Source organism: Schistocerca serialis, unplaced genomic scaffold (genome assembly GCF_023864345.2).
Source record: "Schistocerca serialis cubense isolate TAMUIC-IGC-003099 unplaced genomic scaffold, iqSchSeri2.2 HiC_scaffold_1393, whole genome shotgun sequence".
Classification (NCBI taxonomy): domain Eukaryota; kingdom Metazoa; phylum Arthropoda; class Insecta; order Orthoptera; family Acrididae; genus Schistocerca; species Schistocerca serialis.
Genome location: NW_026047617.1, coordinates 15,557,391 through 15,570,312, shown reverse-complemented (window position 1 = coordinate 15,570,312; position 12,922 = coordinate 15,557,391). Strand labels below are relative to the sequence as shown.

The following is a 12,922-nucleotide window of genomic DNA, read 5'->3' as shown; positions in this document are numbered from 1 at the left end:
CATTTCCAGGGGCAGATGTGGACCCTGACCACAATCTGTTGGTTAGGAACTGTAGATTAAAAACGAAGAAACTGGAAAACGGTGGCAATTTAAGGAGATGGGACCTGGATAAACTGACTAAACCAGAGGTTTTACAGAGTTTCAGGGCTAGCATAAGGGAACAATTGACATGAATGGGGGGAAAGAAGTATAATAGAAGAATGGATAGAGTTGAGGGATGAAATATTGAAGGCAGCAGAGGATCAAGTAGGTAAAAAAATGAGGGATAGTAGAAATCCTTGGGTAACAAAAGAGATATTGACTCGAAAATATAAAAATGCAGTAAATGAGGCAGGCAAAAAGGAATGCAAACGTCTCAAAAATGAGACCGACAGGAAGTGCAAAATGGCTAAGCAGGAATGGCTAGAGGGAAAATTTAAGGTCGTATAGGCATATATCAATAGGGGTAAGATAGATACTGCCTACAGGAAAATTAAAAATACCTTTGGAGAAAAGAGAACCACTTGTACAAATATCAAGAGCTCAGATGGAAACCCAGTTCCAAGCAAAGAAGGAAAGCAGAAAGGTGGTAGGAGTATATAGAGGGTCTATACAAGGCCGATGTACTTGAGGGAAATGTTATGGAAATGGAAGAGGACGTAACTGAAGATGAAATTGGAGATATGATACTGCGTGAAGAGTTTGACAGAGCACTGAAAGACCTGAGTCGAAACAAGGCCCCGGGAGTAGACAACATTCCATTGGAACTACTGACGGCCTTGGGAGAGCCAGTCCTGACAAAACTCTACCATCTGGTGAGCAAGATTTATGAGACAGGGTAAATACCCTCAAACGCCAAGAAGAATATAATTCCAATCCCAAAGAAAGCAGGTGTGAAAGTTAACGAACTATCAGTTTAATAAGTCACGGCTGCAAAAGACTAACGCGAACTCTTTACAGACGAATGGAAAAACTGGTAGAAGCCGACCTCGGGGAAGATCAGTTGGGATTCCGTAGAAATGTTGGAACACATGAGGCAATACTGACCCTACGACTTCTTAGATGAAAGATTAAGGAATGGTAAGCCTACGTTTCTAGCATTTGTAGACTTAGAGAAAGCTTCTGACAATGTTGACTGGAATACTCTTTCAAATTCTGAAGGTGGCAGGGGTAAAATACAGGGATCGAAAGGCTATTTACAATTTGTTCAAGAACCAGATGGCAGTTATAAGAATCTAGAGGCATGAAAGGGAAGCAGTGGTTGGGGAGGGAGTGAGACAGGGTTGTAGCCTATCCCCGATGTTTTTCAGTATGTATATTGAGCAAGCAGTAAAGGAAACTAAAGAAAAATTTGGAGTAGGAATTAAAATCCACGCAGAAGAAATAAAAACTTTGAGGTTTGCCGATGACATTGTAACTGTGTCAAGCAGTAAAGGACCTGGAATAGCAGCTAAACGGAATGGACAGTGTCTTGGAAGGCGGATATAAGATGATCAACAAAAGCAAAACGACGATAACGGAATGCAGTCGAATAAAATCAGGTGATGCTAAGGGAATTAGATTAGGAAATGAAACGAAGTAGTAGATGAGTTCTGGTATTTAGGGAGCAAAATAACTGATGATTGTCGAAGTACAGAGGATATAAAATGTAGACTAGCAATGGCAAGAAAAACGAGTCTGAAGAAGAGAAATTTGTTGACATCGAGTATAGATTTAAGTGTCAGGAAGTGTTTTCTAAAAGTATTTGTATGGAGTGTACAGTGTAGCCATGTATGGATGTGAAACAAGAAGAGAATAAAAGCTTTCGAAATGTGATGCTACAGAAGGATACTGAAGATTAGATGGGTAGATCACGTAACTAAATCAGGTACTGAATAGAATCCAGGAGAAGAGTTTGTGGCACAACTAGACTAGAAGGAGGGATCGGTTAGGACACGTTTTGCGGCATCAGGGGATCACCTATTTAGTATTGGAGGGAAGCGTGGAGGGTAAAAATCATCTCCAGTCTTCCGAAAAGGGTATATATGTAATTATTAATGTACACAAATTTAAAATGTAGTTTTGACATTTACAAGGTGTCCCATCAGTAAAAGGAATGAAGGAAACGTGTTGGATTGAAGAAACTAGTGTTCCATCGTAATTTACACACAATACAATCTTCAGGCATGTGGTAGGAATGATTTCCTTATTGTGATCACGGAGTAATTTACGATAAAGTTCCTATATTTCGAACTCAGCGACAGCTATTTTTGTTTTGAAGCCAGAAATTGTTTGAATCCATAATAAAAGTATGACACGACTTTTCGGTTTGAATCAGACTCATGTTTTAATTGTTAATAGTAATTAGACCTGTAATTACGGCCAAATTTTACTCTTACAAAAATTAATTAGTTGCATCTATGCCTTTCATTCGATAGAACTTATCACCCTTTACACCTGAAAATGTTAGCATGATTTTTCTTTGAGTCTATTTACTATATGCAAATTAACGAAATATATTGTTGCAATGACAAAACAGTTTATAGTCTTTGTACGGAATTTATTCTTTGTAAATTTCTATGTAACCTGGCAAGGTGTACGTAAAAACTAACTGTTCTTATATAAAATTCAGTATGTAACAGTGATTGTATTTGTTTGAAGCCATATAAATAAAGGCAGTTTGTACGCCGCCATACTTCAGTCTCAGGCAGAATTTTTTATCAATAGCATGTAGTCAGACTTGTCACGGTGTGAACTGTTTTGTAACTGGAACATGTAAATTCTACGAAGTAAAACACGCTCGCCGTCGAACAATTAGCGTGCGAAATAAAAACATTTGTAAACGAGAAAATATTCTACTAAAACTTATTTCGAGCATTTCATAATACCCATGTTGCGATGCAGTAACATAAAAATGAACCTACGGCATAAAGAAGCAGCACCCCGGATTACAGATTCACGCAATTGCTTGCAAAACTTATACCAGGTTAACTGAACTTTAATTTTCGAAGTTTTGCACCTAAATCGGTAAAAATCCAATACAACTCGTGGTAATGGTAATTAAAACGTGGTATGAAATAATTAGATAATGACGGAACATTGTTTCTCGTGTGTTAAACTACGACACGCATCACAAACATAAGTAAATACGATTCCTCAGGAAACTTTAAAGGCGATTTTCTCCGAAAACTTGTGAAAAACGTTAAGGACGGCCTGTTCTTGCCACTTTTCGACGGTGCTGCACTCGCCTGTTTGGCTACCGATCAGCAAGCGGCGTGAAGAGCTCAACAGTACACAGACTGCTATCGTACATTTTTTAAATAAAAACTACGTCGCTGAAATACGGTTAAGAAAAACCCTGAAGCCTGTCATTCATTAGAATACCTTCAAGTTTCATTTACTGTAATATAGTAATAATACATAAACAGTGTAAGTACCCACAATACCTAAGCACGGCCCACAATACCTAAGCACGGCCCACAACCAGTGTACATGTTCTACAGCCAAGGACGCAGCCAGGATTTTGTCAAAGGGGAGGTCCGATTTGTTAAAAAGGACATCGAAAAGGCTCATGTTTTTCACTTACTCTGAAGATGCATTTGGTTATTTTGTGTGCACGATTTGTTTCCGGGTGACAGCATTTGGGATACAAGAAGGAAATTCTCAAACGCACAAATATTTCTTTATTTGGCATTATGATAACTTCACTGTCAAGGAATTAAAATTCTAATATAATGTAGTGCCTCTTTGCACAACACAGCGTCTTCTGAAAGTAGGTTCAGTATCGCACAACAGAAAATTTTACGTTGGGATGAGTAACTTCAATGGACACCCCTTTTGAAAATAGCTCTCTTTCTCCTACTACAATCTTGCATTTAAATTATCTGAAACCAAGTCAATTTCTTCAGCAGATCTGAGCAAACTAAGTTCCTCAGTTCTGTCTCTGATTTTACTAGAGTATCTTCCATTTCGTTAAAATTCTCAAGTTTCCTTAAGTGATCAAGAACTTCCTACATGACTATTTCAACAGTCAGCTTGAAACTGTGGAAATCAAATTTGTTTGTAAAGGAAAAGGAGACCCACGACCAGGACCTGGAGAACACGCGATAGTCGACAAGTCGCCGTGTCATCCCCAGTCCCACCGAGGAAAAATCTCTGGCAGCACCAGAAATCTAACCTGGGTCCTCCACATGAGTGTCGCACTGACCAATCGCCTACGGCGGCGGACGATGTATTTTATAAAGCGAAAGTGAGTACACAGTACAACGAGCTACAGTTTTGGAATCTTAGCACCGATTCAAGCCTTGACTGCAACTAGACTTCTGTGCGACCTCAAATGGTTTAGTGTTTATCCAGAGTAATACGAGGTTTGTTCAAAAAATTCCTGAACACGCCTGCGTTTAATGCGAAAACTGCCGGGAGTTTCATTGTTTTATGTTATTGATCATTGCTTTAGTCAGTACAACGTTGTGTTACGTGTGTTCGCGAATTTTGAGATGCCATAGAGGAGCAACGCGTCTGCATTAAGTTTCGCGTGAAACTCGAGAAAACCTTTACAGACCCCAAACGATGCAGGAACCCTACGGTGGCGAGTGCTTAAGCCGTACTTTGTGTTACGAATGGTTCACACGGTTTAAAAATGGCGGGACGAAAACTAAAGACGAGCCTCGTTCAGGACGCCCTCCCACGTCCACCGACGACGCTCGTTAGAGGAAGGTCAACGAAACTGTGCCTGCCAGTTTAAGAGTAACTGTCTGAGAGATTACAGACGTCTAACATTTCAGTTTGGTCATGTCATGAAATCCTCACACATCTTGGAATTATGGTTTTGGCCTCACGATATCTGCATCCACACTCCGCAATCCACCGTACGGTGCGTGGCGGAGTGCACCTCGTACCAAAACTAGCATCTTCTCTCCCTGTTCCACTTCCAAACAGAACGAGGGAAAAATGACTGCCTATATGCCTCTGTACGAGCCCTAATCTCTTATCTTTGTGGTCTTTCCGCGAAATGTAAGTTGGCGGCAGTAAAATTGTACTGCAGTCAGCCTCAAATGCTGGTTCTCTAGATTTCCTCAGTATCGATTCACGAAAAGAACGCCTCCTTTCCTCTAGAGACTCCCACCCGAGTTCCTGAAGCATTTCCGTAACACTCGCGTTATGATCAAACCTCCCAGTAACGAATCTAGCAGCCCGCCTCTGAATTGCTTCTATGTCCTCCCTCTATCTGACCTGATAGGGATCCCAACCGCCCGAGCAGTACTCGAGAATAGGTCGTATTAGTGTTTTATAAGCGGGCTCCTTTACAGATGAACCACATATTCCCAAAATTCTACCAATGAACCGAAGACGACTATCCGCCTTGACCACAACTGCCATTACATGCTTGTCCCACTTCATATCGCTCTGCAATGTTACGCCCAAATATTTAATCGACGTGGCTGTGTCAAGCGCTACGCTACTAATGGAGTATTCAAACATTACGGGATTCTTTTTCCTATTCATCTGCATTAATTTATTTATATTTAGAGTTAGCTGCCATCCTTAACACGAATCACAAATCCTGTCCAAGTCATTTTGTATCCTCCTACAGTCACTCAACGACGACACCTTCCCGTACACCACAGCATCATCAGCAAACAGCCGCACATTACTATCCACCCTATCCAAAAGATCTTTTATGTAGATAGAAAACATAACGCACCCGCACATTTATGCCTGTTGGTGCGTGACTACTGCGAACTTATTTCCAAAATTGAAAACCCCTTTGCAACGCTGAAGATTTGGAACGACAGGCGAGTTTAATTCGCAGCCGGCGCTTCGCGCGAGCCTGCAAGATGTCTACCGAGACGGCCTGCGTAAGCGGAAACGGTGTATCAATTGTGGAGGAGAGTATTACGAAGGAGACCGTGCACAATAAGTCAAAGCTAAGCGTAGAGAGGTTTTGTGGAAAAGTTAGAGTTTAACAGATCTCGTGCAGTCTTTCATAAACTACGTTGTAGAGACCACAGTACAACCGTACAGTAGAAATATCTCTGGAATAAGGGACTGTTGTAAAATGGAATCTCTTGAAAGAATGTGGGACCCAGAAAAGCCTACAACTGCACTATTTGTAGCGAATTAAGATTTAAAATACTACCTGCACAGGTCTAAAAAAAATAACATTTGACTAGTTTAGTCCGAACGCCCGTTCTTTACGTTCGTAAACAGCCACACTATCCACTCTCGCTGAAACAGAGGTGAAACGCTCACGGAATGGAGTTCTTACACATAAACCGTTTCTACGTGCTCTAATAATGATTTTCAAAGGAAATGTGCGATATGTTAGACTGCAATGAATCACCTCGTGTTCTGTATATTATATTGCTTGAGGAATGAAGGGAAAAGTCACTCTTTCAGGATAAAAATATCAAACTGGAAAAAGTGGACACATGGGACAACATTCTCGTAGAATGAAAAAGTGGTGGCCCAAAGGAAACTCCTGTTGAAAAAAACACAAAGCTTGTACATCGTACCCTCCATGACTTCTTTTAAACTTAAAATACCAAAACTGCTGGACAACTTTCAAATTTGAAGTACGTTCACATTTTCCACAGTTCATGCAAATTCCTCCAAATACGAGGGTGGTCCCGTAAGTGCCCGGCCTGACCGGGAGATGGCAGTTTTGTTGAGAAATACCTCTGGATTAGAAAGTATAAGATCTATGATGCACATGTTTCAAGTTTCAAGACGCCATATTGTTTAGTATTTGTTTGGCAGCCATCAATAGAGAACGTTGTGATTCAATTTGTGAAAATGGAGAAAATTGGTCATTATGTGATATAATTTTTTTTAAGGCCTCAGCGCAACCAATATCGAAGCCGAGCTAGATTCTAATTTGGGAGAGTCTGCTCCTTCGTTGACAACAGTAAGAGTTTAAAAGAAGCCGTACGAGCTGCCAAGACTAGGATCACAGTAGTCGACCAAACGAGGTGACGACTCCAGAAATGGCGAAAACATCCACAAAGAGGTACTGGATGATCGTCGACAAAGTGCGAGAGCTGGCAGACATAGGACGCATTTCAAAAACTGCGGTACGCCGCATATTACCTGAAAATTTGGACATGAGAGAACTGTGTGCAAGATTTGTGCCGCGTTTGCTCACACTCGAGCAGAAACAGTGTCGTGAAGATGTTTCAATTGACTGTTTAGTAAAGTTTCGCAGCAACAAAGGTGTTTTTTGCGCCGTTTCATAACCGTTGATGAAACAGTGGTCCACCTCTTCACTCCCGAGATGAAAAAAATCAAAACGATGGTCACAAATTGGAGAACGGACTCTCAAAGAAGGCTGAGACCGTTTCATCTGCAGACAAGGTCATGGCGCCAGTTTTTTGGGATGCACGTGGAATCATTTTCATTGACTACCTTGTAAAAGGAAAAACTATCAACGGCAAGTATTGAGCGATCTTATTGCACCGTTTGGGCGAAGAAATCGAGCAAGAACAGCCGCATTTGGCCAAGAACAAAATGTTGTTCCTTCAGGACAATGCACCAGCTCCCAAGTCCATTATTACAATACCGAAAATGAATTAAAGTTTGAATTGCTACCTCATGCACCCTATTCGCCAGATTTAGCCACCTCGGATTAGTTCCAGTTCCCAAACTTGAAAAAATGGCTCAGTGGTCGAAGATTTTCAACAAATGAACACGTTATGTCGGCAGTTGATGGCTATTAAGAGGTTGTGATATTAGCTATTTTTGGCTTCATTAAAACAGCAAATAGTTAATACTTTCAGCCAGAAGGCAAATACTTGTTTATAAAGAATGATTAATGTATAATGAGGCGTCGCATAGCGACGGTGGAATTTCCTAAATAATGTAATTCGTCGTCTTTGGGCGGCAATATAAACAGAAAAATACGGATAGATATGCGATCCTTCACGATTTTGTTCGCTGGAGAACAAATGAAGCCTTGAGCGCTAAAAAAAAAAGAGTTTTCGTAAGACGGACGGAGATTTGTGGCGGTCTGATCTAATTTTTTACTAAATAAATTACAACGTGTGCCGTCTGAGTGAAGTGTAAAAAAGAAGAACTGTTGTAACATTTTGACTACGCACTAGCGACTCAAGAGGACAATGGCTATCTATATAAAAGAGCGCTCAATGGACATGAAACGGACATAAAAATCTACCGTCATTGTAGTACTAAGCTTTAAGGTACGATATGCTTTAGTTATAATAAATATTTGTTCTGGGAATACTGAATCATTTAGCAGTGCTCATTCCTATCATCTCCTCAGTAGTATTTTCATTTTAATTATGCATTTTGCTAAGATTAGCGACACCAAGATCAGCAGTCCAATGTGCGTGTTACATTGACAAAAAGAAAACTGTTTGATCGTCTTCTTGCATCAGCTTTAATACTGAATTTCCCTTTTGTGTGATGTTACAGTTGCTTTTGCGCCCTTAAGAACTTTCTGGTCCCTTAGGAAATTGTTTTGTCATAACAATAACTTCACAACCGGGTATGATCGTATCATGAAGTAATTAGAATGACGATAACGCAATTTCTTAATAGCACGCTAGTTGTGACTGCTTCAAGCCACGCGAAACTGCAATTGAAGACTATTCACATTTCATAATGCAATATTTTATGACAATGGTCAATCCACGATTCTTACGCCAATTGTGATTGATAAAACAGTAAGCGAAATCTCAAATTCCAACTTTTCCATTGAATAACATCTCACTTATTTTGTTACATCACAAGGTGTTACAGTTCTCATTATAAAAAAGAAGTATCAAACTTATTGAACATCGCTGGGAAAAGTGTATACAGCTGAAAAGAGATTATATTGGAAACTACATTTCCGCTAAAATTTGTGTGTTTTCTTTGCTGGGTCGGGTACATATGGGACCAGCCTCGTATGATAATCGCTCACTACAAGAAACCTCAACAGTGAGACAGGCAGTGACATGGGGTCTCAGTGAGCCGCCTCGCGGTCTGAGCTAACTGAACAAGCGACCAGTGACACGACACGCCAGCACAACTTTAAGGCTAACCTAAAGAGTTTTACTGAGCGCTGTCGTGCCAGCCTCCAGCTCCAGACGCAAGTGTGTGTCGCCACTGCGCACGGGATTAAATGCTGTTCTAATAGAATGACGGGACAGAGTTTCTGGAGATGTTTGTGGGGCACGTCGCGCGAGAAGCATAGCGATACAGACAAGAAATGAGGCACTTTTTCATTTTTTTAACAAATGCATGATGGTTTCGTGAAGCACACAGAAAAACTCCGCCGATCCTGAGTATTTCCTTTGTGTGTTTTATTTCCGATACTTATCGTAAATGAAATCTAAAAACCGCAACCAGAACCATGCTTGCTTCATTGTTTTAAGTTTCAAGAAGTCCAGCCTATAAGCATGGCCTGTGGTACAAGTAGCAAATTGTGGGACTTTCTTTTTACATTCAATTTTTAAACGCTACTTTTCTGATTCATCCTTCGAATTTGAAATGAGTTTAACAGATCTATGCTACATGCATAAATAAATTACTTTCGTTCACATGAATGTTTCATTCACTTTCCTCAGTCAGCTATAAATCACATTGCCGGTTTCAGGATACGAGTTAACAATCGTGGCGATACAACAGCACTGAATTTGAGGTCCTCTCAACCTCTGCCAGTGACTACGGATCGTCATGTGGTTAACAGCTTCCCTCGCAGCTTACAGCCTGTCTCTCGTGACTATCCTTTTTGTTAAGAACTGACATGCTCCGAAATCCAGGATTCATCCAGTCTTTGATAATTAAGAAAATCATAGACTCCCCAGCTTCTTAAGAATGGACGCAGGTGCAGATAAAATTCTTACAGTACCGTCTTTGTACATACTCAAAAGTCTCCTTTATACAAGTACACACTTTAATAGTTTGCGTATGAATTCGGACTCACATAACTGCAATACACGTGTAAGTAATCTGCATGGAGAAAGACGTAGAAAAAAGGCAAACATTTGAACCATTATGCAATAAAGCTGTATAATGCTCCGCTAATTTGCATCAAAGGAAATGGAGATGAGAAAATTTACGCCAAAATTTAAAAAATTACCCGTTAAATGTTTCTATAAAATTCTGAATGCATGTACCACTAAACTTATATTCATTGTCATTCGAACATGCTATTGTAATTCTAAATTTTGTATTTTGTTTGTAAATTCTTTTAACTATAAATGACGTGATATATGTGTTTCTCAAACCGTACTGCATGCATGTCGGGTCAGAGCACGTGGAAGGCCCATGCATTAGCTCATTCAGAATTTCTTTTAATATATTTTCTAAAATATTAGCTTTACGATGATTTATCTAATTGTGCTGTGCGTATGATGAATGGCATTACGACAGTTCCTATGTCGCTTAAGTGATACAAAGGGTACTAATAAACTTCACGAACTTGACCGGGATTACAGAAGTGTCCGATTCCACCCGTCTCCTTTGACCAATGACGTCACCAATACGGCGGAAACGACTATTGACAACGACTCCATTATAGCGCCTATGACATAACGAAAACAAATTAGAAACGCAACACACCCATCTTCCTCCAAGGATATAATCAAACTAACAGGATCAGCGTGGGAAATTGGTAGTTTTTGGGCCAAAATTTCCCAACATTCCACCACCACCACCACCACCTAAACAAATAAAATTGGAATGAATACTTCACTTGACCTACATAGGTTTATAGCAGTTCACGATACCAAAACATAGCTAAAACAGCCCATTGGAATCTGACCCTTCCCTTGACCCATATAGCTCAAAAACTAACGATATCAAAACAAAAATTGAATCGAGAGATTCCCCAAAGATACATAAATCAAATCCAAGTGCCAATACTGAAACATCAACTAAAAACACATGCAGTATATACCACCGACCTCACAACTCTAATACCATACCGAACATCGTAACACGAAAACTACACCAAAGAAAACACGATTACTTACCACGAAAAAGTTCCGGCGCTACACACTAGGTCGAGCACCACAATCTCTCTCTATACACACACACACACACACACACACACACACACACACACACACACACACACACACGAAAAAGTCCCAACGCACCCACAACCTACCAACCCCCCATCCAAACTCCCCCCTCCCCCCAAAAACGAAGATCCATCAATGAATAAATCTCAGCCACACTACAACTCAAAAACTGCAACAAAACATATCACAACAATCATAAAACAACCACCCCCGCCACCCGCCTACATCTAGAAACAAAACGCTCAAACAAAACTCCGCGCCATTGTGACTTGTCACACCACAACACCTTTACGTCACGGGTCAAAGCCGACAGGTGGGGTCGGATGTCCCAGTTGACCCACTTTACCTGTGCGGCAGCCCTCAATGCCAAAAACCAACACTGGCGTCAAACCCGTTACGCAGACCTTGACTTACCCTACCTTAAACGAAATCCACTGTACGATAAACGAAAACTCTGCCACATAAGTGATATCAAAAACGCAACCTAACCATAGATTTAAAAAATCGTCCGCTGTTACACGAAATAATCCCGTCGCTCACAATTTCTTCGCCGACTGCAAGCGGCAGTGAGCTGACGAAACTGGTGTCCGTTCCCTGTTCTCTTCCCGAAAATGCTGACAACATACTGTGCCATGTTTGATCGGTTTCCCACTTTCCTTCTCACAGCCTTCACCAGGGAGGCTTAAGAGTTGGATCGATAAGAAATCTGAAGTCAAATGACAGAAATAAAACCACTAAAGCAAAAATAAACAGCGCAACCACTGCTGATCAAATTTAACCATCCAACGAATCTAAACGAGCGAACAACATAAAATATAGATTTATTTTCTTATTTACTGTCAAAATATTCACAATGACCATGCTATTGTGTGAGTAGAGAAAAGTTTTAATGAACGAACAAGTCATATGTAACGTTCATTTTCATTTTTTATGCAACACACTTTTAAAAAAGAGCTTTATTTTATGGAGAAATACGATTTACAAGAAACGTAAGCGCGTTCACTTACCACGGCTGTCGTGCTGCAGTACGTGATCAGTCTCGTCTCGTTGTTCTGAGGGGTGAAAAGAAGAAACCTCTCCAGAGTGGAAAAAAAAAAAAAACCTCTGACAACACAAAAAGCAACTCCAGACCCAAAAACTGCTCTACCTCCACAGCAGCCCCGACACAACAGAACTATACACTGTACTGCATAATACCGACAAGCGCAGTCGGCAGTCGTCACACACGGAAGCAGAATGAGCCACGGCGCTTCGTTTCGTCTGCCGCGGCTGTGAGCCAGACCACGTGACTCGCCAGCGGCGCCTCAATGAATGAATGCGGCCCTACGTGCGGCCGACCGGCTAATCGGACGAGTGTCGGTGTTTTGACAGACCGACCGCCCGACTGCCGGCTGCTCGACCCGGCGCGCTTGTCGTGTCTAGCGCTGTCGGACCAACTGTTCCGATGCACGTGGCAGGGTGCGCGGCGGACGAAACTTTAAGGACAGCCTGTTTAGAGAAATTTAAAGGATGCAGATGTTTGTCGGACGCGTCTCCCGAGGCGTATAGCAAAAGAGATGCAAGAAACGAAGCACTTGTTTCATTTTTTAACGAATCCACGATGGTTCCGTATGGCATATAGAGAGATGGAAAGTCGGTCGGCTTTTTTTTTATTGAATTTCGATTCCCTCCGAAGGGGACGGGCTGGCAGCAGCTTACTACGCTGCTCTGCAGCCTACAGACTTTTTAAAACGTAAGAAGAAGTTAAGAAGCAATAAAAGCAGGCGATAAAACGGCGTAAAATTGTGGAAAGTTAAAACATAAAGCAAAGGGTTGGCAAAGCGAATAAAATACACAGGAAGTAGACAGGTACCATCGTACACAGACAATTAAAAAACATGGCGACAGTCTGGTTTCTGTTTGCAAAAGATATAAAATCACACCCAGCTACAGTACGA

At 41.1% G+C, this 12,922-nt stretch overlaps 1 protein-coding gene across 1 annotated transcript in view; it reads right to left on the bottom strand.

Annotated features, from left to right (window-relative positions):
• Nucleotides 1-12,922, bottom strand: part of LOC126442629 (membrane-spanning 4-domains subfamily A member 14-like) — an 82,823-nt gene that overhangs the window by 32,119 nt on the left and 37,782 nt on the right. The gene's annotated exons all lie outside the window — the stretch shown is intronic.